General features: G+C 38.4%; 1 protein-coding gene across 6 annotated transcripts in view; it reads right to left on the bottom strand.

Annotated features, from left to right (window-relative positions):
- Positions 1-23,765, bottom strand: part of LOC108713132 (monocarboxylate transporter 2) — a 45,034-nt gene extending 21,269 nt beyond the window's left edge. Inside the window, exons 1-2 of one of the 6 annotated variants that reach the window (XM_041588581.1) lie at positions 10,096-10,216; positions 9,728-9,804 (exon numbers count right to left, since the gene is read on the bottom strand). The gene's annotated coding sequence lies outside the window, so the exon portion shown is untranslated. Of the gene's footprint in view, positions 1-4,616; positions 4,760-9,727; positions 10,010-10,095; positions 10,233-16,446; positions 16,547-23,591 lie in introns of those variants that run through there. The other 5 variants (XM_018255915.2, XM_018255917.2, XM_041588582.1 and 2 more) reach the window with 5 other exon arrangements.
- Between the last annotated feature and the right edge of the window lie 3,311 nt (positions 23,766-27,076).

The raw sequence follows: 27,076 nt of genomic DNA, 5'->3' as shown, positions 1-27,076 counted from the left end.
ATATAACTTCACTAGGGCCTTTCCTACTCCAACCATATGGCATCATCCATCTTTCCCCATAAGGGGAAAACTAACATGATAACTCCTATCTATACCATTATAAAACAAGTCACTTGACATTTGGAAACCAATAGGAACATCCCCAACACACACAAAGCTTGCCTACACTGCTTCCCCACCCATGCTTACACAGACAAGCCAAGAAAAGTGAATGAGCTCTAAAAACTAAGGGAGATGATAATTTTCTACTTCCCAGCACAAAAATTGATCATAGAAATAAAGGAAGGGCCAAGGATAGGGAAAAATAATATAAATGTTATCATGATAACAGTAATACTCTAATTTTTTATATATATTTTATTCTGAAAAGACCATTAGTTTTAGGACACAACAAATCAGTATAGTTAAGTCACATTTAGTCTAAAGAAGTATGTGAACAAAAATTTTCCGTTATAGGAGTAATTGTATGCAATTTAATAAAAATGTGTGTATTAGTTTTAATGCCTAATATACATAATCTGGTACCCTACTGAGCAAGATCAAGAAGAGATTTTTTTTTCTTTAAGTACAGAACAGCAGTCATTAGCTCTGTAATGCACATATCTTACCATATTTGATTTGTAGCTTTTGATACTTTTCAGTATTTGGTGTACAGTATTTATTATCTGCACATTTATAAACGTAGTGATTCAAATGAGAAACTGTTTTTCTTTTCTTGTTACATTAAATGGTTTAAATGTTTGTTACCACTGCAGATATTGTTCAGGCAGCGATTTGTTACATGTTCTGTAGCTGTAGTACCCACAGTCCAGTGCCATGCAAGATTGGTAAACCATCCCATGCACCTGCTGACTAAATAACATTAAGGAGCCGATTCACTAACTTCGAGCGAAGGATTCAAAGGTAAAAAACTTCGAATTTCGGAGTTTGGGCTACTTCGACCATCGAATGGGCTACTTCGACCTTCGACTACGACTTCGAATCGAACTAATCAAACTAAAAATCGTTCGACTATTCGACCATTCGATAGTCGAAGTACTGTCTCTTTAAAAAAAATTTCGACCCCCTAGTTCGCCATCTAAAAGCTACCGAAGTCAATGTTAGTCTATGGGGAAGGTCCCCATAGGGTTGGCTAAATTTTTTTGATCGAAGGATATTCCTTCGATCGTTGGATTAAAATCCTTCGAATCGTTCGATTCGAAGGATTTTATCGTTCGATCGAAGGAATTATCCTTTGATCGTTCGATCGAACTATCTGCGCTAAATCCAACTTCGACTATCGAATGGGCTAGTTCGACCTTCGACTACGACTTCGACTTCGAATCGAACGATTCGAACTAAAAATCGTTCGACTATTCGACCATTCGATAGTCGAAGTACTGTCTCTTTAAAAAAAATTTCGACCCCCTAGTTCGCCATCTAAAAGCTACCGAAGTCAATGTTAGTCTATGGGGAAGGTCCCCATAGGGTTGGCTAAATTTTTTTGATCGAAGGATATTCCTTCGATCGTTGGATTAAAATCCTTAGATTCGAAGGATTTTATCGTTCGATCGAAGGAATTATCCTTTGATCGTTCGATCGAACTATCTGCGCTATTCGAAGTCGAAGGATTTTAATTCCTAGTCGAATATTGAGGGTTAATTAACCCTAGATATTCGACCCATAGTGAATCGGCCCCATAGAATGTGGACACTCATCTTTGGTGGCTGATAGACTGAGATTATTTTTTTCCCAGAGAATGAGGATGCAGAGGCTGTACGCTTCAACCAATTGTTATGATAGATTGATAGTAATTGAAGGAAGGGACCTAGCATCCTTATGTCACAATATAAGTTTAATAGATCTTTAATAAATGTAGAAGGGAATCCTAATATAAATATCAATAGCACATCAAAAAATTAAATATCAAGCAAGTTCAATAAAAGAACACCTTGGGGTAAGCACTTTGTATGACCAAGTTTCCATGTACACATACCAGTCTGCAGAATATGCAAATGACTCATAAGTGAGTTGGCTTTGGTCTCTTGGAATTTTGGCAAGGTGCACCAGAAACCATAAATTGTGCATTGTCTATTGTGTACTTTAAGTTATCTCTTGTAATAATGTTCTCGCCAAGCTTGTCACAGGGAAATTTGAGCCTTATTTATTTTACACGTGTATTTTATTATCTGTGGGAATATAGGATTTAGCTTGTATCTACGCTGTGTGTGTATACAGAAAAAGGGCAGACAGAATACATAATATGAAATTTGTTCTAGGGCATGTTATTCAAATGCCTTGATAACAGATAAGTTTCAAGAACAAGTTTAGGGAAAGGAAATGTATTCTAAAGAATGGACGCAATATTAGGTAACTAACAGCCCACTTTATTTTGAATTGTATGTATTTATAACACCAGAACCACAAGAGCATGCAGTGATTGAAGAGATTTTTAAAAGGGCTACAGTTAATATAAATTAAACAGTGAGAATAAATACATCAACTATAATAGTTGCAATAGACAGTTGAAATGAGGCCCCTGTCCCAAAGAGCTTACATTACATTTTAGGCACTTTTAAACTGATTTGGTCTGTGGACAATGGGGTTTGTGTATATGTTTAGGTTACGTAAACATCAAATCTTTCCTATTATTTTTTTTTTTGTTTATCGTGCTTGCTTTTCATTATTGGTATAAATTTAGCCCCACGGGAGAAAATATCACGTGACTAGTCTTATGGCAGAGATTGAAGATATTCTTTAAAACAGTGCCAGTGCTCCACATGCTGAAGCAGAACCATTGAGCCTGACTGGGTCATCATCTGCTATACACTGCTGCTTAAAAAAACAACTAGTTAAAGTAACACCAAAAAATGTAAGTATACTAGAGCTATGAAAATATAATGTATTATTGTGCTGGACTGGTAAAACTGGAGTGTTTGCTTCAGAAACACAATTATAGTTTATGTAAACACACTGATGTGTACCCATGGGGGCAGCCATTTAAGGGCAGAGACACACGTGGAGATTCGGGAGATTCAGTTGCCCTGCGACAAATCATCTCTTCATCGGACAACTAATCTCCCCTAACTGCCTTCCTGCCGACTGGGATCGAAATTGCTGGCGGGATGGCACTCTGAGAGTTTCGTTTTCTGAAGTCACCTGAAGTCACCTCATGAGGAAACTTCGGGCAACTTCAGAAAATGAAGCAATCCAAATGCCACCCCGCCAGTGATTTAGATTCTAGCTGGCGGGAAGGCAGTTCGGGGAGATTAGTCGCCCGAAGAAGAGGCGATTTGGCACCGGGCAACTAATCTCCCTGAATCTCCATGTCTGCCTCTGCCCTAAAGCTGAAAAAGGAGAAAAGGCACAGAATACAAGCAGATAACAGAGATTAGCTCTGTAGTATACAATGGGATTCTTCATAAATTATCTGTTATCTACTATGTTTCTTGTGCATAAATGGCTGACCCCATGGCTATACAGCAGCTTATTTATAAAAACTATAATTGTTTTTCTCAAGCAAACACACCAGTTTTGCCAGTGCAGGGCACCAGCACATTAAATTGTCTTTCCTTTAAAACATTTTTGGTGTTACAGTTCCTTTAATTTAACAGTAAGACTAATGCCACACAGGGCTGTTTCTCAGCCTGCATATAAATGCACTTGAGTTTTTTCAATGTCTGCAGCCAGGCTGATTCAATGCTTTTAGCGCAGACAAAGGAGCATGCAGAGGCCAGTGGTTTGTCTGTTTCTTGGCCTGGGTATAAATGCAAACTCAGAAACAGCCCAGTAAGGCACTAGTCTAAGGCCAATGACATATGGGGCATTTTGGTGTCCATGTGAATTAGCAAGCAACAAGACTGCTATTACAGGTATTTTCATAAATAAAAAAGAGCTAAATTAAGAGATGGATATATTATACATTTTCACCCTTGCTATAAGTTCAGTTAAATCACAAAGTATATTGTGTGACCGTTTCTGGAAGGAGCCCTTTTATGTTGTTACCTCCCAACTCCAATACAGTTGTCTCTATTTGTAGCCAAATTTCTACTAAGAATATTGCAAAAAAATGCATATTTAGACTGAGAGAAGGCCTGGCTATTTCCAGATATGTGTGCAATGTGCTTGTTTATTAAACTAAATAAACTAAACTGCCTGAACTTGAAACCCACATCCTACTATTGCTGGTATGTGGTTGGGGAGGTGAATTTTAACCTCTTCCTGCTGGAAAACAAATAGAAAGCCTAAGGAGGTTAGTTTGAATCACACATCTTTACTGATGCCAGCATAGTCAGTCATTATAACTACACCTCATAGTAAAAAATCTGAATCATTCCTTTTTTGACTGCAGTTTTTAAACCAGATGGTCTAGACACATAGGGCACCTGTGTGTCTAGACCATCTAGACACACAGATGTCTAGCAAAGTTTATATATTCTGTCACAGAGTCATTGTTACTGGCAGATGAGCAGCAGAAACACTTTCCAGATCAGTTGCAGTTTCTGTTTAGAAATAATAATGCCCTCTGCTTTGTACTTTACATCCTGGGAGTTTATGGTATGCTTGAAATGTAACAGTGCACATGCAATGGAAAAGGCAACTTCTCAAAAGAATGAAGAGTTAAACAACTCGCTCACCCCTTCCATTTATAAAAAGACAAACGTGCTGCATCAGGTGACGTGTCACTCGTCCAAGTTAGAGGCATGTGACGGAGTTTACATATGCAGCGACATTACTTCTCCAGCCTTATAAAGCTATGAGTAGGGGAAGAATTTTCCATACTGTCAAAGTTAGAAGAGTCACATTGCCTGCTAAAATAAAAATACACTTGCAGCTTGCAGACAGTAATCTTAACAGGATTTCTAAATATTACATAAATCAATAGTCTAAACCATACAAAATTTACTATAGAGACAGTGAATAGGTATATAATTATATGTATATAGGTTTTACATCATTTTCTAAAAGCTACAAAAAGTATTACAAGTGAAAAGAAGGGAAAGGGTAGCAGCACTGACTTTTAATGGAGTTCAAACAGTTGTGAAATCAGCATTATATATGATCTAATCACCTATAGCAAGCAATCAGCATACATTCAGCAAACACCTTTGCTATGGATTACTGCCTTTAGTCAAACTCTGTGCCTTTTGTTATATATGGGGATAAATGTTTCAAATTACTACAATGGCTCAATCACCTAGGGGCACATTTACAAAGCTCGAGTGAAGGATTCGAATTAAAAAAACTTCGAATTTCGAAGTGTTTTTTGGGCTACTTCGACTATCGAATGGGCTAGTTCGACCTTCGACTACGACTTCGACTACGAATCGAACGATTCGAACTAAAAATCGTTCGACTATTCGACCATTCGATAATTGAAGTACTGTCTCTTTAAGAAAAACTTCGACCCCCTAGTTCGGCAGCTAAAAGCTACCGAACTCAATGTTAGCCTATGGGGAAGGTCCCCATAGGCTTGCCTGTGTTTTTTTGATCGAAGGATATTCCTTCGATCGTTGTATTAAAATCCTTCGATTCGAAGGATTTAATCGTTCGATCGAACGAATAGTACTTCGATCGTTCGATCGTAGGATTAGCGCTATTCGAAGTCGAACGATTTTAGTTCCTAGTCGAATATCGAGGGTTAATTAACCCTCGATATTCGACCCTTAGTAAATCTGCCCCTTATAGTCAAACTGTCATACAGCTGGTATTCTGACTTTTCAGCATTGACCCTGCTTGAGAGTCATCAACGTTTAGTCAAGACCCTCATTATATTTCTTAAATGATGCATGAAGTCATAGAACATACCTTTGATGCCTAACTGCAGTCTATGGGGCATATTTATTATGCTGCTTAAAACAAAATTTGCTGAACAAACAATGTAAAATGAATGGGACTTTATCAAGGTGTGTGTAAGTTTACGGCATGCGAATGTCAGATTTCACGTAGTTATTTTATATTGATTCCAGCAGATGACACTCAAAAAAAAAAAAGCGTAAAAAATGTAAGCCATTTTTTCTGCCATTTTTTAAATGGTAAAGCCTGGCAGTGTGTGGTGTATTATCCTGATGTTTTTTACAAAGCGATAATAAATATGCCATTTTGTGTCACAATCTTTGACCGTGAAAGTATTTAACATACATGTGTGAGCCAAAAGCTGATTTTTATGCATGCCCGTGATGTCGTGTGGCATGGATGGAACTTCAAAAAACTTGAAAGAATATGTTAAAGGGGTGATTCACCTTTAAGGTAACTTTTATGATGTTATAGAATGGCCAATTCTAAGCAACTTTTCAATTGGTTTTCATTATTTTTTTTTTATATATAGTTTTATAGTTATTTGCCTTTTTCTTCTGACTCTTTGGAGCTTTCAAATGGGCATCGCTGACTCCCTTCTAAAAAACAATAAGTAACATTTTTACTTTTTATCGCTGATCCTTCTATTCAGGCCCTCTCTTACTCATACTTACACATAATGCAGTATCCTATTCAAATCAATGCATGGTTGCTAGGGTAATTTGGACCCTAGTTACCAGATTAAGATGCAAATTGAAGAGCTAAATAACTCAAAAAACACAAATAAAAAATGAAAACCAATTGCATGTTGTCTTAGAATATCACTCTCTACATCATACTAAAAGTTATCTCAAAGGTGAACAACCCCTTTAAACTTTGGAAGCGTGGGTGCAACTGATGGCTGTTGAAAAGTTTACATGGGAGAATTTTCATTAAGGATAGGCAAGGCGAAACCTGGCTGATAATAACAAATCATGTGAAAGGGAAAAAAAGAAAGAAAAAGCTTTACTTACCAGTTTTTTCCCCTCAAGATGCAAGTCCCGGTATAGCTTCAAAAGGATTGGCTAGGATGGAGGAAGACATATGAAGCTTCCTGCAGCCTAGGCAATCCCCTAGTGGCAGGACAGGGACTTGCACCTTGAGGGAAAAAAAGCTGAAGTTTAGTCACTGTGGCCTGCCATGATTAAAAGTTTCTGTCCCTGGGTTATATGTGTAAAACATAAGTTTAAAGGGGAAACTGAAGCTACTCCATGTCTGGTCCTTGCACTCTAGAAAATGTTCTGATTCATGTTAACTGTTCTTAAAGCTGTATTTTGCAGTTGAGAAAAGCACTACACATAAATATCTTACCAATATAGAGAGGCAAAGAAATGTCTTGGAATTTTGTTTATTTTTTTTTGTTTATTTTTTGTTAATTTTTTTAATGCCAAATGCATTAAAGTCAATGGGAGTGTTTCTTGTGGTGACTGTTTTGTCTCAGTGACAATTTTGTCTTGGTGACTTTTTTGTTGCAGCAAAATTTTTCACGGTGGATTTTTGCCGCAATTTTGCAAGAAAATTGGCAGATGGCGAAATGCATAAATTTGCCAAAAATCTATGCCAAGACAAATAACCCATATTTCATTTTACAAATTGCCCTGGAAGTACAGAAGGAGTTTGCTGGACAGAAAGGAAATTATTCCAGGAACGAGTATGCCCAGTACTAAAATCCACAAACATGCTTCATTCAGCTAAATATATAGCGATTTTTCACATGTTCAAAGAATATTTTTTTTATCATATCAGATCCTATTCAGTTTTGAGGATATTGCACCCTTTAAGTATGTGAAAAAATACCTCATTAACCATTTTAACCACCCGGTATAAGAAGGGCACATTGGTATAAACAATTACACCATAACATAATATCATATTATTTTGTTTTCTGTGTGATTCGGCATTTGTTTGAATCATGAAATGATTGGGGATCAATGCTGACCCCAAACCTAAATCTTTACCTGAGGCCCTACCTATGACTCCACCCATTTTGTCAACTGCGACTAATATTCCCGTGTGGCCAGACCCTTAAAGTCCTAGTGCAACAAATACTTTCACTTTTTCCGAAAACTTGTGGTTAATATTTACACCATGTAGGCTTCTCCAAAATGCTTTTAGACAACTCAACAGATAGTACTGTATAATTAACATTGTCTCAAGGCACCATTATAGCCTGTACACTGTAATTAACTTTTCCCTGTAGGCACAGTTAAAGGCCAATCAGATAAATGAAACTTTTGTTTTGCTAACAATTATAGTCACAAACAGAAGCCAATTATATATATACAGTATATATATATATATACACAGTATATATATATACAGTATATATATATATATATATATATATATATATATATATATATATATAAAATTTGCAAAAGCTAGCTAATTTTAGTCCTATTAATGGAAATATTTCAGTGACCCCAGAGTGACATTTTGCCCCAAAAGGCCAAGCCCAGAAGCTCTAAATTCTACTAAAACAAACATAAACAGCGCAGATTGATTTGCACAGTGAGCATATTTGCCTGTGCATTTTTATCTCTTTAAAACTGAGCAAAATTTGTGTATTTAATGTGCAAGCACAGAGAATTTTTATTTCTGCTACAATTACAATCAACACTAGACTATGTGCTGTGCATAGTCTATAAATGGCCCCCGCTAAATATTACATTGGATTATATTGACCAGTAACTAAATGACTGGTCAGTATAATCCCAATATTATAGCTCTGCACCAAAAGTTCAACATCAATATATGATGTTTTTCTAATGAATTTGTAAGTGCATTATGTTTGTTTATATTTATAAATATACTCAGTACTTAGTTTTGATCCTGAATACGAGTCTGCAGTTATTAGGGTTGATATATAGGGCTTTATTTTATTAACAAAGTCCAAGGCATTTTGTGCATGCATTGATACCGTTCACAAAGATACTTGCATCCATATATGTTATTAGCAGCAAGCACATTAAGTCTGCTCTGATGAATTGCACACAGTTGTAGTAATAAACACTAGGGAACCTTGCAGTTTCTACCTTGCTCCCCTGCAGCTTATGTGGAATTCACCATATTCTATATTTAAATTTGTTAAACAGCTTAGACACATTGCTTCTGGTACAACCACATTACATAAAAAACAGATCATTATTAACCAGCCATGCAACATGGGTATTTTATATATCAGTGGTTTAATTAGCACATTGTTCATGGTCTGCAAGTTTCTAAACATGGCCCTTGCCTATTAGGGTAGAGCATTTTAGAAACAAGCGTTTTTCATCGGTTCAACGCCCACCAACAAAACGCATGAGACACGTCATATGGAGTTGCATGCATCAAGATATAATTGGACTGAATGAAAAGTCAAAAGTAAAAACTACACAGTCCAACTGTCGGAATGAAGGTGCTGCTTTCTGCGTCCACATCCGTCAGTAGTGTCGCTTCAGATGTAATGTAGTTTTTACCTGCAACTTTTCATTCAGTCCAATTAGAATCTTGACGCCTGCGTCTCTATCTGACTTGTCGCGTGCGTTGTTAGCGGGCGGCGATCCAACGATAAATGCTTGTGGGGTTCTACCCTTAGACAGAAGCAACCCTTGATTACTTGTGGTCAAAAGCTGAAGCTATAACAGGAGCATAGAAACATATACCATAGCAATAAAAAGTAAATCAGTTGTCTTTGTACTGAAAACTCTTTTCACCCCAATACCAAAAAAAGTATACTACTAATGGAGATTTTCCAGCTACCAGGATCATTATAATGCAACAGAACTCATGATCTTAGATTTAAAGAGACACATTAGGCTTCATTGTTTGCACAGATATGCGCAAGCTGACCGAACTCATCAAGGCAGTGTTCTTGCACCATTCCTAAACTAAGTGAAATGTGTAACCTTGGGGGAGGAAAAAAACATACCTGCTTGTCTCCTAGTTTAGAATAATCTCTTCCATGGAAACCATTTATCTTGAAACTGCCTTCTTATGCACTGAGAGCTGGGGTGGGCGGAAGTGATATTTTAATGGAAAGAGAGGATCTGTTCTGTCCTATACTAATTATACAGCAACCTATAGCAATGTTGTCTATCATAAGGTTTATAGAGCAGAACTAAGTGGCCAAAGGTGTGTGGCTAAATCATATATTATATAATGAGCATGTTCCTTTAGCAATCCATTTATCTATAAAAGAACATGTATAGGATAAAGGATAAAAGAACATGTATAGGATATTGTATAATTTTAACATTTATAGAATATTGTATAATTTAAAAACACACTGTTATTCACCTAATCTTGTTCTATAAAGGTTACAATCAGCAACATGTTTTCCTTAACCCTTTATGGAATTATCAGTACATAAGAAGGTGCTTAGCAGTTGAAGTGTTTCCCTGAGAGACAGGAAGGGAGGCAGTGGTCAGTCCCTAGCTGTAACTCCTATCTTTCCTAACTTGTGTCATCCTTGAGTCGACCAATAAAAAATGGAAACCATTTGAAAGTTTTAACCATACAAGTTGCAGTTAAAAATAGTCCCAGTAAGGGCTCCTGCACATGGGCATTTTATTCTGTGTCTTTCACACATGCTGAGCATGAAAAAACACATATTTTGCTTATACACTATTTTTTTAAACGCAGCTAAGTGCGTTTGCCAGTTCCAAGCGCATTTCTCTATTCTACTAGTCTCTGAACGTGTGTCAAGTGCAAGACAATGCAGAATGCTGCATCTATTTAAACACAATGAAACAAATGGAGTAAAATGCAACTCAGAACGTTCATGAGTACAGAAAGGCAGAATATAATGGAATCAATTAACAATGCATTTTGGTGTGCTCCAACCTGCATCTGAAACAAGTGTTAAATACACATCAGACACATATTACAATTGCAGCATGTGGACAAACAACCCCTGTTTTGTTTAAAGGGGAAGTCAACCCCCATTTTTTATGCATAATAAAAGAAAATGTAATTTTAGCTATGGCCCTTATTACATAGGGGTCTTATATTATCAGCATGATATGATCATGGCCAGTGAAAAAATAACCACAGGACCAGGGGCGATTCTTGGTATAATGCCGCCTGAGGCGGCCTTCTTTCGCCGCCCCCTTCCCTCCTCCCGGCACTAACCTTTATAGCGCCGGAGAGGGCAGGGGCGGTCCGCGACGATACGTGCAGAGAGCGCGATAGCGCTCTCTGCGCTAGAAGAGCCGAATTTCCGGTTTGAAAACCGGAAATTCGGCTCTTAGTTACCAGGAGCGGCATTTTTGCCGCCCCTGGCAACCAGAGGCGAGTGTCTCAACTCGCCTCATTGGTGGAGCGCCCCTGCACAGGACTACACTTTAAAAGCTTGATAACAAGAAACCTTATTTATATGCCTAGGTTTTTATGCCGAAAAAAAAATTAAGATAATATTTATCAGCCTATTTATCATGCTGTGTAAAACAGTTGCCTATTGCAACCAATCAGATCTTTGCTTTTGTTTTCTAACTGAAATCGAATTTCTATGGGCAACATCACCAGTGATGTTTTTCTTCAATGTTTTAGGGTAGGAATACATGGTCGTTTTCGGCACGATCCGACGCACTGCGACAAAACGTCAGCGTCAAATAAGGTAAGAGATAGAAATGTCAGATGAAGTCGCAGTGTTGATCCGATGCGAAACGACTGATGTATGCCATTGCCGTTGCAGCACGTCGTATCGCACCAAAAACGCCCGTGTAGTCCTACCCTTACACAGCATGATAAATAGGCCCTTTTGTGTAGCCTCTTCTTTAATCTCCAAGCACTGAGGTATGAGCCTATAAGCAATAATTATTGAGGTGTTTGCGTGGCCTCTAATTCTGGGAGGTTATGGGAACTGCCAGCACATTTTCCAATGGGCATTCAAGTCATACATTAAACATGGTTTACTATTTGCTTAACCACGTTACACCAGTCACACAAAATTCACTTGACTTTTTGTTTATATGTCTGTCTGTGGGAACTGCCAGCACTTTTTGCTAATGAGTTGATGGGCAATCCATGGGTGATCCTGCCCGAGGCAGCAGCAGTGCCCCCCCCGCCCAGATCCGCACCCTGAGCTTCTTCTTGCCACCACCTCCCTTCTTTGGGCTGGTCACGGCAAAAACCGGGGCGGGTGTGGGGGGTGGCTGAGGGGGGGCCTGAGACAGCAGCCCCAGTGGGCCCTGGGCCCCCCAGTCCAACCCTGTGCAGCAGCCCTGATGCCTCATCGCTTAAAAATTAGCATTGGAGCGGGTCATCATTACTAGTGTAATGAGTGCAATAGCACTCTCTGCACCAGCCCGGAAGTTCTCACCTTGCCTCATGGCCGGAGCAGCCATGGGCCAATTAAATCCTACTTTAGAAGTTACAAGTTGCCATGTGTGAAACCACTGTACACCAGTAACACGAAAGTGACCAGTTCTTTTCACTTTTTGTGTTATTGTCCGGTAATTATCCTCACTACCCAACACAACATTTCTGTAAAGTGGACTGCTGGTTTGTAGTAATTGTGCTCACAGCATTAAGAAAATACAAAGTAGCTTTACTATTAATTTTAGATTTTGCCCTTTACCCCACTATTGTTTCAAAAAAGAAAATGCAGATCCCACAGAAAGATAAAGCTCAGTTTTATAAAATTAAATAAAATTGAGATACAGGAATAACTAGTGCTGAATTGCTCAAACAGAGCAAAGATATTTTACCTTGACCTATGCTTGACAACAAATAGGTATGTGAGCAAGCACCATGTATCATTCACACCAATGTCCTGGGGGGTCGCAGAATATTAAAGGAACAGTTCAGTGTAAAAATAAAAACTGGATAAACAGATAGGCTGTGCAAAATAAAAAATGTTTCTAATATAGTTAGTTGGCCAAAAATGTAATCTATAAAAGCTGGAGTGAGCAGATGTGTAATATAATAGCCAGAACACTACTTCACTAATTTTCAGCTCTCTAACTCTGAGTTAGTCAGCGACTTTAAGGGGGGGCCACATGGGACATAACTGTTCAGTGAGTTTGCAATTGATCCTTAGCATGCAGCTCAGAATCAAAAGCATCAGTTACAACCCATGTTCCCCCCCTCACGTCACTGATTTGTTACTGCCTAGTTCTACACGATACTAGTTCCCATTGGGGTCACAGCGACTGCTGAGTTGCAAATACGGCTATTGAACTATAAACTGCAACTACGGGATTATTTATCTGACTGAACGCCCAGGCAGCATTATATCAATCTATATGCTATCTCCAAGCATTACAGCCCATTTCGATCAGACCATACAACTAAGGCTTATGGGCTGACATCTCATTAGAGAGAATATCCCCCTCAAAACGGGTGGAAATATAACTACTCCGGATAATCCCTCAAAACCTTCTTTGAACTGGCACAACACTATCCTTACTATTTGGATTTTCCTCCAGTTGCTTTTTCTTATAAACTGTAAATATAGAGCCATCTACAGTGGCCTAAATCAGCTAATTATCTTCAGTTTGCTCATCCTTGACTTTCATCATACCATTGCATGCATCTTTCAGGTGTGATTCTTTTGAATCGCTGATTAGCACACTCCTAGTGGAGAGGGATCCCTCATTTCCATTGCAGCGCTGCTTGTTTTAAATGTTTTTAACCAGTTCATGGCATGGTGGTAAATAAATATTGCCTTTTATCTCTATCTACAGAGTTAAGTTGTAATTCATCATTATAGTATTGGTGGACTAGATAATTGGAGGTGAATTCTCTTTCTTTAAATAATTATATTCTCAATACAGATGTGGACACTCCCACTGTCGGACTGGGATGCCAGGGGCCCACCAGAAAACCTTAGACAGTGGGTCCACTTTACAAACTATTATTCCTCCTCTCCTTTCTCAACCTCTTTATTCTTCTACTCTTTTATATCTACTTACTATATTTTTCCATTATTAAGCATTTCTCCCCATAAAGGAATATGGATAATGAAATATGCTAAATGGTTAGATGCAAGAGGCCCACTGACACCTGGGCCCACTGGGAGTTTTCCTGGTATCCCGGTGGGCCAGTCCAACACTGGACACTCCATTGGCTTAGTTCACCAATTATCTAGCCTGAATATATCCTGCTAAAACCATTTGAAACCCTGGAAGGTCACTAAATCACTTTTAGATTACTGTTCAAGACACCCCCCAAACAAGTAAAAATAAACAATTTCAAATGTATTTTTACCAAATTTTGTTCTTTAATAATAAAACAGTACATTGTACTTGGTGGTAACTAAACTGCATTAATCCATATTGGTGGCAAAACAATCTATTTTAAATAGTTTTCATTTTTCAAATTATTTCCTTTTTCTCTGTAATGATAAAATAGAACATTGTACTTGAACCTAACTAAGCTTCATGGATACACACTGGTGTCAAAACAATCCTAATTAAATGTTCAAATGAATTTTAGCAGGGTATGGTATTCTAAATTACAGAAATATCTCTTATCCAGAAATCCCCAAGCATTCCAGATGATCAATCCCATATCCATATTATATCAAATGTATAAACAACCAGAAATACATTCTACTTCATTCATCAAACCTACGTAAAAAATGAGCAATAACAAAATAGTGCACAATTTAGGACTGTTTCAGGAAGCAGCATGCACAGTCAATAAAGATCAGTAATTCCTACAACAAGAAAGGTTCTGTATATGATGAGTTCATAAATCTAAAGCCTTCTCAGGAAACAGCATGTGTAATTGATAGCTGTAGTTCATGAGACAGAATATATTAAATGTAGTAAATTCCTGAATCCTGAAGTATAAACCAATATAAATAAACTATGTGACGTCTTTATTGACATAAGTGATCAAGTCACTTGACATATAATCGTATACTTTAAGCCATCAATATAATTAAGGTTACTTTAATTAAACACCATCTTTTATTTTATTCACATAAAGAATGAAGTTTTGTTTTTAATGAAAATATTCTTATGGGAAAACATCCACTAGACATTTAACTAAAATGTCCTTGAACAATGCAATGGTATTGTTGCAATAATATTCCAACAATATTCTTTATTCTACACTATAATGAAGTGAAGTGCGGTCATTTACCAATACAGTGTATAAAATGTAATTGTGGATAGAAAATCATCATTGTTTTTACCCATAATCCATAATTTTCCCTCCATTCCATGGTAATTGCTCCACTTACCAAATTGGGCCTGCAACTGGATATGTCAAAACAGGTCCAACTGCAAATCTCTGCACTAGCGATGTGGCCCCCTGGACCCGCTCCTGCGCAAAAAGGTAATCGATGGGGTGCAAGGGCACGGCATTGCAGAACCCACCTCGGGCGGCAAGAAGCAAAGAATTGCCCCTGTAGGCAACCCAGCCCCCACCTCTAGCACACACGTGCATATAGACATAGAAGGTGCCTGGCACCACCCCAGATTGGCAACCTAGGCACATGCCTTTTCTGCCTACCCCCAGTTTGAGGTCTGCTGCATTTGGCTATTGATGTATAGTTGCATCTAGCATTTATCAAGTATGGGTTAAGTCACTTCTGAAGGACACAATCAAAATGGCACTGGCGTTCAATTCACTCAGTGCAAGTCCGATGAGCCTATTGATGTGACCCGCTTTGTGAGACGTGCAATTACGGGCAGAATGGCGATAACTCCAGGGGTGCCTAGCATCACTAGGTGGCATTCCATTTGTCTGGAGAGGCAGTATAAATTGCCTCTATGAGAACCCACATATGCAGGTACAGGCATGACCTTTGTAATATTTGTAAGCAGTAAGTGCAATAAATACAAGTACAGGGAAGCTAAACTCACTATCCTTATAAGAAAACAAGAGCTACGGCAAATGATAAAAAAGCCACGAGTTAAGGATTGAGTAAGCATGTTAGTCAGAGAAGAAGATGTGCTGGAATGGCAACATTTTTTTCATTTCTTCAAAGAAAAAAAAAAAATAAAGAATCAGACGGCAGCAAAGTTGCCTTTGACAAATCACTTTAGTTATGTGACAGAAGGTACTTGTGGCAGAAAACCTTAGCAAGTGTTCAGTTAACAAGTGTTCAGTTAACAAGTGTTCCGTTAACAAGGAACAATTGAAGTGGAATGCTGAAGGGACACTGTGAGTTAACTTTCAGCAAAGCTGGCCAGTCACTGGTTATATATATATATTTATCCCCATAGTTATACATCTTTAGATTACTTGAAACACTATTACTGTCTTCAAACTGTTATAAAACATGCACTAAATGTTGGTGCCCCTGTGATTTTTTTTTCAAACACAAAGCTTAATTATGTTAAAAAAGGCTATTTTACTGTAAATAAAGCAAGCGTTACAAAATGAAATACCCAAGCATAATATTTGCAAAATGTATGAATTCAATTTGAATACAATATTGTAATTAATTAGTAAATAAAACATTCCTTGCTACCGGTAATAACTTTATGATTACAACAGTAACTTTGGGGCAACATATTTTTGTGGTAAAACTGAAATGATGAGACAAAATTCATATTAGCACCCTGTATCCAGAGCTGCAAAATGATTAAACATTGCTATAAACATTTATTAATGGCTCGGGCCATCATTATGGCACGGCTGCACAATTTTCTACTCACAATTCATACTTTGCCAAAGAAAATTGTACATCACCTGTCAAATCAGGAAGGCAGATTTTCACAAATATTCCTTAAAGGTTGTGCAATGTGCTGCATTTACTGCCTCCTCCAACAGCTGTACTACGATGAGTTCTTTCCACTGCACATACAAGTGCTTGTCCCTGATTGGATGCAGTCAGCCATACCCCTTCATTATTTGCTAAACAGTGGCAGTTCATGTGCAACTATGAAGGTGTGACCTTTAAAGTAGATATTCATTTTCAACCCTTAATTCCTTTAAACCCAAGCCTTTTTTAGTGCACAGCACAATGAGTCACTGAAGGCATTGCTGACATCTATAGGGTTAAGGTAAAATGCATTCCAGTCTGAATACAATGTCAACAAAGCACAGTCATATTTTAATATCAAAAAGCTCAGGTTTCTCTGAAGCCATAAATGGGTAAAGAAACTATTAGCCTTAAAAAATCAACATGAGAAGCAGAACGCACTGTTCTAAATTGTCCCCATCTAATTAATTGTAAAGATACAAAAGTATTCAACCCCCTTGGCTTTTTACCTATTTTGTTACATTCCAACCTGTAATTTAAATGTTTCTTAATCTTGTTTTTTGTGATGGCTCTGCACAAAATAGTCTAAGTTGGTGAAGTGAAATGCAAAAATATATATAAAAAAAATGTGCATATGTATTCTCCCCATTTGCCATGAAGCCCCTAAAAAATCCTGGTGCAACCAATTACCTTTAAAAGTGACATGAATAGGGAAATGAGTCCACCTGTGTGCAATCTAAGTGTCACATGATCTGTCAGTATTAACACACCCTTTCTGACATAGTACCACAACAATGGTACCACAACAAACCTGCCAAGAGAGGGTCGTCCACCAAAACTCACAGACCAGGCAAGGAGGGCATTAATCAGCAGGCAGCACAGAGACCAAAGGTAACCCTGAAAGAGTTGCAGAGTTCCACAGCAGAGACTGGAGTATCTCTCCATAGGACCACAATATGCCATACACTCCATAGAGCTGGGCCCCAAATGTATGGAGGAAGGTGCTCTGGTCAGATGAGACTAAAATGTAACTTTTCAGCCAAAAATGAAAATGCTATGTCTGGTGCAAACCCAACACATCCCATTACCCACAGTGAAACATGGCGGTGGCTGCATCATGCTGTGGGGATGTTTTTCAGCAGCAGGGATTGAGAAACTGGTCAGAGTAAAGGGAAAATGGATGGTACTAAATACAGGGATATTCTTGAGCAAAACCTTTGTCAGTATGCCTGTGATTTGAAACTGGAAGGGAGGTTCACCTTCCAGCAGGACAATGACCCGAAGCATACTCGAGTGGTTTAAGGGGAAACATTTAAATGTGTTGGAATGGCCTTGTCAAAGTCCAGACCTCAATACAATTGAGAATCTGTGGTCAGACTTGAAGATTGCTGTTCACAAGCAAAAACCATCCAACATGAAGGAGCTGGAACAGTTTTGCATTGAGGAATGGGCAAAAATCCCAGTGGCAAGATGTGGCAAGCTCATAGAGACTTATCCAAAGTGACTTGCAGTTGTAATTGCCGCTAAAGGTGGCTCTACAAAATACTGACTTTAAGGGGGGGTGAACAGTTATGCACGTTGAAGATTTTTGTTATTTTGTCTTATTTGTTGTTTACTTCACAAAAAAAAATCTTCAAAGTTGTGGGCATGTTCTGTAAATGAAATGGTGCAAACTCTCAAACATTACCTTTTAATTCTAGGTTGTGAGGCAACAAAACATGAAAAATGTCAAGGGGGGTGAAGACTTTTGCAAGGCACTGTACATGACTCGGATATCTGTCCTTAAGTACTTACCCACAATAGCAAGGACCATTAGTGAAACTTTGAACTTTGTGCTTAGAAAAAAATAATCACTCACTGTTGGTGGAAGTACTTGCAATTTGTAGGATGCACTTTTTTTTAAGTTTTTAGGTTCTGACATCAACATATTCTCTACAATGATGTCATGCCTTGTGTGTGAGCGGTATTATAGGGATGCGCTAGCACTGGTGGCCCCCCACAGTCTTCCCTAAGCTTTGTGCTCTGGCACATTTATTATTTTAATATGTTAAACCTTCTTGGTTTTTAGTTCCAAAACTGACCTTTACTATTACTTTATCATTAGTTTATGCGTATGATAGAGAAAGGACCATATCCTTGCCATGTGTATATTTCTTAGAATTAGAAATTATCAGTGTTCATTAATTAGGGAGAGAGGGAGGGCAAGGTGCACAGCGTAAAAAGTAGGCCTCTGTTAAAGACCTTAATAAAGATTGTTTGTGTGCAGCACATTTTATGATATGCAGGCTGAAATGCTTGGACTTCTTTACTGTACAGCCCGTTCTCCTTTAATATTCCAGCACTAGACTCCCTCCAGAGTTGGGATGGTGATTCTAGTACTGAAGGATTTCATGTTAGTAGTGCATTGCATTAAAGTGGAAGTCCACCTTGAAATCAACTTTTTGTATGTTATATCTACATTCACCTTTTTAAGCAGATTTTATGTTACCAATATTTATTTTGTGTTTTGTTTCATTTTTAGCATTCCTTTTCCCTTTGTTTCTAGAATGCAGTTCATAATCTGACTGCTGAGGGTCACTGGCACTGGTATTCTGCTTTTTTTATTGCTTAGCTTTTTTAAGGCCCTCTACTATGTATCTTAAACACTGACTTCAAAGCTGCCGCACAGTTGCTGTGGTAAGTAAGCCCTAGGGACCAGATTGAAGTTGAAATTCCAAGCCTGGGAGATACAAAACTAAAAAAAGGAAATATCCCAGTAAGACCTAATTACAGACGGTACAGGTATGGGATCAATTATCTGGAAACCCATTATCCAGAAAGCTCCAAATTATTGAAGGGTTGACTCAAATAGACTCCATTAAAATCACATAATAAACCACATTTTTAAAAATGATAAACTGCATTTAAAAACAGTACCTTGTACTTGTTCCAAACTAAGATATAATTAATCCTTATTGGAAGCAAAACCAGGTTATTGGATTTATGTAATATTTACATCATTTTCTAGTAGACTTAGGTATGAAGATCCAAATTACGGAAAGATCTGTTATCCAGAAAACCCCAGGCCCCGAGCATTCTGTATAACAGGTCCCATACCTGTAGTAGAATGTCTAATGCCAATGTTTAAGTCACTTTAAAGTTTTTCCTAAAGTGAGCTGCCCCTTTACAGAAATTAGCTAATATTTTAATCTTACTATTTATCTGCAAATCATTACAGTTCACAAGCAAAATTTTGACCGCATGGAACTAAAATGGTGATTATCAATGGTGTTTGTACATAGCAGTAGTTTAAAACTACAATGTTGACATTAACTGTTTCTAGTATATTATTTTAAAAATGTAAAGAATTAAGTTGTGATTTTAATCTGTTCTTTGCATGAAAATGTTGTTTTGTTACATTGGTTTATATGAAAGTACTGAACCTGTTTGGGATTAATGAGCCACTCCTATAATGAGGGATTATAAACTCTTGTTGTGCTATTATACAATTTCTATGACTAAATAACAGCTTTTCCCTGAAACATGTCAAGCCTGTTTTTAAATTTTAACCACCCATATACTTATATACTTGTATACTGTAGACAGAAATAAATGTTAGCATTTAAAATGAAAAAAGTACAATGTATTACAATTCAAAAATCACTGTGATAATCCAGATGCATTCACATTTCTAATTAAAAAGAAGTCATTGCATTAAAGATTTTGAAACAATAGTATTTTACAGAAAAAATATGCCTTTTGATGCATATCACACCATAGGTGTAGCCTGTCCCATGATTTATTATTCCTTACCCCAATTATAATAGTTAACAGGGGTTACAGTATGTAAAATTGAGTAATGCCAATTTATGTTACTTCCATAGACATACAGAATGGAAATCTCAAAATGGATGGGATAGGCACCAGTCTTTTAAGGGGTGTGGTTATTTGGTAAAGTACATGTTTTTTCAAAAGTGAAACTAAGCTGCTACCAAGACTATCCAACAGGTCAAGCCAAGTAAAAAATGATTTTTGACACACACACACATATATTGATATATGTTTTAAAGGGGTGCATTGCAGTCATCTGCTTTCAGTAGAACAGTTTGCTAGGCAATAGCCAACACTACATAGGAAGGCAGCAGAGAATCCTAGGGAGGATCTAGAAATTTACAAGGAAGTTGCGTGGTGTAGAAACAACAAGGAAATGGAGCATGCAGCATCTTCAAGAAAATCAGCTGGTAGAGAAGAGCTTGGAAATTTATTATAGCTCTACTGACTTACAGTATTAGGGGTCAGTAGTAATATCCTACAAGTGTTAATTCCCTAAGGGGCACCCCTTAGTACTCATTTAAAGATGTCTGGCTTCACTCTGCACCTTGTGTCCTTGCCTCCTGCCTTGGGCCATTGCAACCAGTGCCCACTAGTGCAGGATAACCTGCGTGTCTTACTGACACAATATCAAATCCAGGTAATTTGCCTTAAAAATTGCTCTCAGGGCCACCCCTTACAGGAACAGTAACATCAAAATATGAAAGTGTTTTTATAGAATGAACAGATAATGCAGCGCTGCCTTGCACTGGTAAAGCTGGGGCATTTGCTTTAGAAAGACTACTATAGTTTATATTAAAAAAAAACTGCACAGGACGTGTGGTAGATAACAGATAAGGTATGTAGAATGCCATTGTATACTACAAGGTTTATCTGTAATCTGCTGTGTAACCTGTGCCTTTTGTCATTTTCAGCTTTGAATGGCTGCCCCCACAGCTACCCAGCAGCTTGTTTATATAAACCATAGTATAGTTTCTGAATCAAACATACCAGTTTTGCCAGTGCAAGGCAACAGTACATTGTATATTCATTACTTTAAAACACTCTTTTTTTTGGTGCTACTGTTCCTTTAAACCTTTCCTGCCTGCCTGGAACATCTCAAATTTATGTTCACTTCAGAATACTATCTTTATATAATATACTTTGCTGCTAAATCTGATGTTGTGTTTCAGACAATTTCTAAGACACATTATCATTTAAATTTTTTGCTTTCAAGAAACTGACGTAGCATACTTCTTAAAGGTGCAAAAAGGGTTAATATTGACCATTCCTTCAGACTTTGAACATCTCTGCCTCTCCTACACCTTTAACTACCAACTCAAACAAAAACCCCAAAAAAAAAGACTACACCTAGGAATCTAATGAATGACGTAAACATACTTAGAGTTATCCTCTAATGACTTTGCAGTTTACATAAATTTTCTGTGTTTAGTGGTTTCTGAGTTAGTAAATTTAGTGTTTTACATTGCTAATTCTTGGCTTTTAACTCAAGAGCTCTTTCTTAAGGTTAGGGTTTTGGTGACACTATCTGTGCCCACTCTATGGACTACTTGTATTCTGTTAGTAAGTGCACTGTTGGTGTTACTAATCAGTAATGTTGTTTGCTGTGGGACTTCATTTCAAATGCACTACATACTTAGAATGCTAATGAATAGTGTAGGACTCACGTAAAATGAGGGGCCTTGACGTGGCATGTGAGCTTACACATTTTGGTCAACTCCAGGTTATGGGCTAGACTGAGCACTGGCACATAGCAGCTGGTCAACGCCACAGCGTGGGTTAGACCAAGTGCTGGCGATTTCTTTCTGTGTTTCATGTTCATTTATATAAGTTTCTCCCTGCTATGTCTCTATAACTGCATTAATATCAGGAGGATGTCCTCTGTACAATGTCTACCACTGGACCTTACTAGGTCCAGGCTATGTCCATTTTCTCTTCACAGTTCAGTAAATACAAAATGGAGCCTTAGACTTGGACTTCTCTCCTTGGACTCCCAGAACAAAAACATCACAAGTGCAATGGGAGGATCCTAATGGGATAGAAGTGGGAGACCAGAGAGATCACTGAGGGAGGGCAGGCAAGACAAGGAGTTGTAAGTAATGGGATCTACCTCTTCTGGTAGGAATAGATATGAGTTATTGTTATTTCATTATTGTCATAACTGTCATAGAGAGGAATGCTTGCCAAGGGACAGGCTTTATGCTATGGTATAAATGGTAATCAGACAAGTAGGGTTTATTGCATTCTTAAAGTGGTTATTCACCTTCCAAACACTTTTTTCAGTTTTTGTTTTCAGATTGTTCACCATAAATAACGACTTTTTTCAATTGCTTTCCATCTTTTACTTTTTACCGTTTTCCCAAAATTTAAGTTTCAAGTTTAATGTCACTGTCTCTAGTGTCTCAGTGTGGCAGATCAGTGATCCTGTAGAATTCTCAATGATTACAGTTTGATATGTTTAGTTGATACAATTGGTGGATACATTTCTCCGCAGTATCTGTGGAATATTAGCAACTATTGTATCAATTCTAGCAGCTGCCTTTAATGACACACAGGGATTCTGCTTTTTGCTAGTGATTTGTCTTCTTCGCCTTAGTAAATTGGCAAATTCACAGTGAATTATCATTTTGGGAAATTTTGCCAAAAAAACTTAATTCACCATTTAGTAAACTTGCCCTTTAAGGTATGGAGATCCAAATCATGGAAAGATCCCTTATCCGGAAAACCATAGGTCCTGATCTTTCTGGATAACAGACACCTGTACTATATTTAATCTGGACATCATGTCATTTTCACTACACTACTCCAGATAAACTCAGTTTATGATACCCAATGTTTAATAGTTATTGCATAGTAATTGCAGGGTGGCAAATATGTATAATTGTAATAGTTTAACTACAGCACACAATGGTTTCATTTCCATCATGCATTCCCATTTCTGTGCCTAAATAAAGTCCTGCTCCACAGAACAGAAACATTCCAACACATGGGGATAAAGTAGAACGCAATTGGTTGTTGTATCAAGAAACAGGACTTCTGTGTCGTGATTTAAACTCCAGTGTAGACTAGTGCACGTCACAATACTACAGCTATTTCTCTCCACTCACAGGACTGAAGGACAACTCCGCCCCTACAAATCTGGGCATTACTGTTATTAATGGAGAAAAGAATGAAATGTTTTTAATACAGTGCTGGAGAATTTATTAGGAAGTGGTGAAGTTTGCCTGAGAAACAATACACATACTTATGCGGAACAGCATGGTATTAAACACTGCTATGTGCATAGGTTTTCCAACAAAAAATGAGTACTTAAGTCATTTACCTGATCAGTAGTAGCACTGCTGGGGCTAGCTTTCTTACTGCTCTCCTGCCTTTTTCTCTTTGCAGTATGAATGGATGTACAGTATTAGACTGTTTCTCTTGACGGTTCAGATGATTTAGTAGGTGGAGTAGGCTGAGAGAATGGGCTTGCTGTTTCTGAAGGAAAAAAGGAGGGGGGGGGTCAGCTGATGATGTGTATCAAGGCGGTTTGTACTGGTCCTGCTGATGCTGGGTCTCTCCCTCACTCACACACACATTTCCACTGTGCACTGCTCTTAGGTAACCCTACACCAACTCAGTGATCATGTGCTATTAAAAAAAAAGGAGTATCTAAATGAGTGCAAGGTCAGTAGGGACACAGTCAACCAGTGTATTGTCATTGTGCATTACAAAATACGGTTTAACAGGGAAATTTGTATTGCAGGGCAGAGAGGTAATTTGCTATGGCTGTGGCTCTTTACAATAATATGTTCTTAAAATTGGCATCTTACATATTATATTGTTTAACTAATTGATATTGTTAATATGGATGTTCAACAAGTTGCTCCTTATATATTGTACTAAAACTCCCTGCATTCATCTAAAGTTGTCCTTTAGCACCCAAAAGCTAGAGGGCTGCAGGGAAAGCAACTTATCCCAGTTGGGGCAGCAGCATTTCTGCTTTGCTTGAGCCCGCCTCTATTTCCACTATGGCTCTACTGTCTTGTGTATTATTTATGTTCAGAATGGCTAGTGTACTCCGTAATAAAATGTGCTCAGATATCTGTACTGTCACGACCGGCACCCAATACCAGAACAGGTGCCAAGTACCCTGGTCTTGGCTCGGCTTCACCAGTAGTGTGACCACCATTGGGCTTCGGGAGGAGCCCTCAGCTTACTTGGGTGCCACCTGGACTTAACGAGAGGTGCAAGGCAAGATGTTCTGGCTGGCAAAGGGGCATGGCTGTTAGCAAAGTCTTTTCGCCGAAGGTCACGGTACAAATGGAGCAAGCGAGAGAATCGTCAGACAGGCTGGGTCGAGGCAGGCAGATATCAAGAATCGTCAGGCAGGCAAGGGTCAAAACCGGGTAATCAAACAGATGGGATCAGGCAGAAAGAGTAGTTGAAATGCAGGCAAAGGTCAGAGTTCAGATATCAGAATAGTCAGGAACAGGCAGGGATCAAAAACCAGGAATCACAGATAACGTTTACAAGAACAAACAGCACAAGGCTTCAGGAACCACTAGAATAAGTATTCTATCACGGGCACCCTCTGGAAGCCCTTTCAGTCTATTTATACAGTTTAAATTTGGCACCATTGCGTGCTGGCGTCATCACGCCAGCGCACCTGCGCCTTTAAGAAAGACTGAGGCGTGCGTGCCCATAGTGGGACAAGATGGCACCGACGGCGCTGGAGCATGCGGCGGCCGACCCCGCCGCACAGATATTACTATTACATGTACCTTAGGCCAAATTTGAATCCAAATAGATATGTATTTAGAAATATATGCAGAATACATTTTGGTCCTATACAGTAGCAGCAGTAGCATGTAAATAAGTAACAAGCAGAGCTCTAGTGAGACTCCATATTTGAACTCTTGACTGAAAACTGTGCCTAAATGGTTGCTAGGCTAACAAATCTTGTGTAATTACACGCACAAAACACTGCCACAAGTTAAGAAATCATTAGGTAAATGAGAGAGGAAAACAAAGTGTAATCCATTAACTAGAGAAAGATCAGAGAAACTGTGAAAAGGGTTAGTATACTGACCAATGCCTAGTGTCTGTATGCATCAGTGAATGGAGTATACTCTGCTGCACATTTGTATGCCAATGACATATCTAGAGCAACAAAGTCATCACCCAAGGAGAGCAGAGGTGGATGTATGACAGCAGAGCTTCCGTGCATATCTGTAAGCGCATGCCAGTGCAAGGTAACGTGATATCCACAAAGATAGTTAGCCATTGTGTGCATAACAATATGGCAGACACAGGGCCACTGCAAGTCTGCACCTGGGGGTAATAGTGCTATAAGATGGTCACCTCTAGCCATGCTGTGGCTCAAAAATGTAGGCATTGCCAGGAAATACTTATTCAGGGTGCCAAAGCACAATCTCCAGTGGTGCTGGTCACATCGTGACCTAATTGCATTATTATATGGCTCAGACCCTGGCAATGGGCATAAACACATCTAGCACATCACAAGAAAAGGATCCGGCAAGGTAGTAGTAGCACAATAAAAGATAAGGTAGATTTAGAGCTCCAACCCACGTGCTCTGCATTCTAGCCTATGGACACAAAGACATAAAGTGCAATGCTAGAGATGCATCTGACTTAAGTAGTAGTTGAACTATATCTATACACACAATTAAAAATGAGGTAGATATTTCTGCTCAAACCAATGTGTTCTCTACATTAAGCAGTCAAGTACTAGTCATGTAAGGGGTGTGAATGGTCAGTAGAACATCAGTGAGAGATGTAAAGTAGAAAAGGTAAGAAAAGGTACAGACCATACCCAGACAGTATAGAGGAAAATGCAGTACGTCGAGGAAAATGTGCAAAAAGAAGAAATTGAACTGGATTGTCCATCAATATAAAATAACATAGCACCAAATGAACAATACAGCATAGCCCCTCTAAAGTGTAGACCAATAAGTTCAAATGAAGCAGCCCAAAGATAAGGTCTTATTGAGACGTCTAGTCTAGGGGCTAATGTATCCAGTCTATAGATCCATCGTAATACTCTGCATCCTAGAGAGAGAGGGGGGGTTGATGGTCAATGGCCATATATCTGAAAGTAAGTAGAGAGTGTTCTTTAAAGGAGATAGTGCCTAGGAACAGGTTGGTCCACCTTTTGTTCTTTTAAGGCTTGACTGATAGCAGATCTATGGTTGTATACTTCGTTCCCTAAGGGTAGTGATAGTTTTACCCACATAATAAAGTCCACAAGAGTAGGTAATGATATAAATTACATATGCCAATGTACATATACGTCTGCGGGTAATTTTAAAGCTTTTACCGGTATGTAGATGTGGAAAGTCCAGGTCCGTGAGCATGCTCCTACAACTCACACAGTCAGTACATTGGTAGCAACCCAACTTGCATTACCCCCCTTGGCATTACCCCCTGCAAAGTCTCTTGAACTCTTGTTATGTCTGTATCCAAACATAGGTCTCAGGGTTTTCTGTAATGACAAAGTCTCATCTATGTTAACAATGGACCAACTTCGGTCCACACAATGTTTCGAGTTTTTAGATGGTGGGGTAAATGTAGTGGTAAAAACAAGTGGGAAGGGTTCTGTTGTCTATTTGGTTTTAGTTTAAGAAGTTCCTGCTGTGAGTATTGAAGTATTGAAGGGCTCTCTGCAATTGTACTATGTTCGATTCTTTGTACCTACTTTGCATAAATATGTTAAAGGTTGCTTTTAGTTGTTCCCATGCAGTGTCAGTGTTGCTGTTATTACATATATTCAGAAGAAACTGTGAGTAAGGAATTCTTCTGATAGTA

The sequence above is a fragment of the Xenopus laevis genome, chromosome 3S, assembly GCF_017654675.1.
Source record: "Xenopus laevis strain J_2021 chromosome 3S, Xenopus_laevis_v10.1, whole genome shotgun sequence".
NCBI lineage: Eukaryota > Metazoa > Chordata > Amphibia > Anura > Pipidae > Xenopus > Xenopus laevis.
This window is presented reverse-complemented; position numbering and strand designations above follow the sequence as displayed.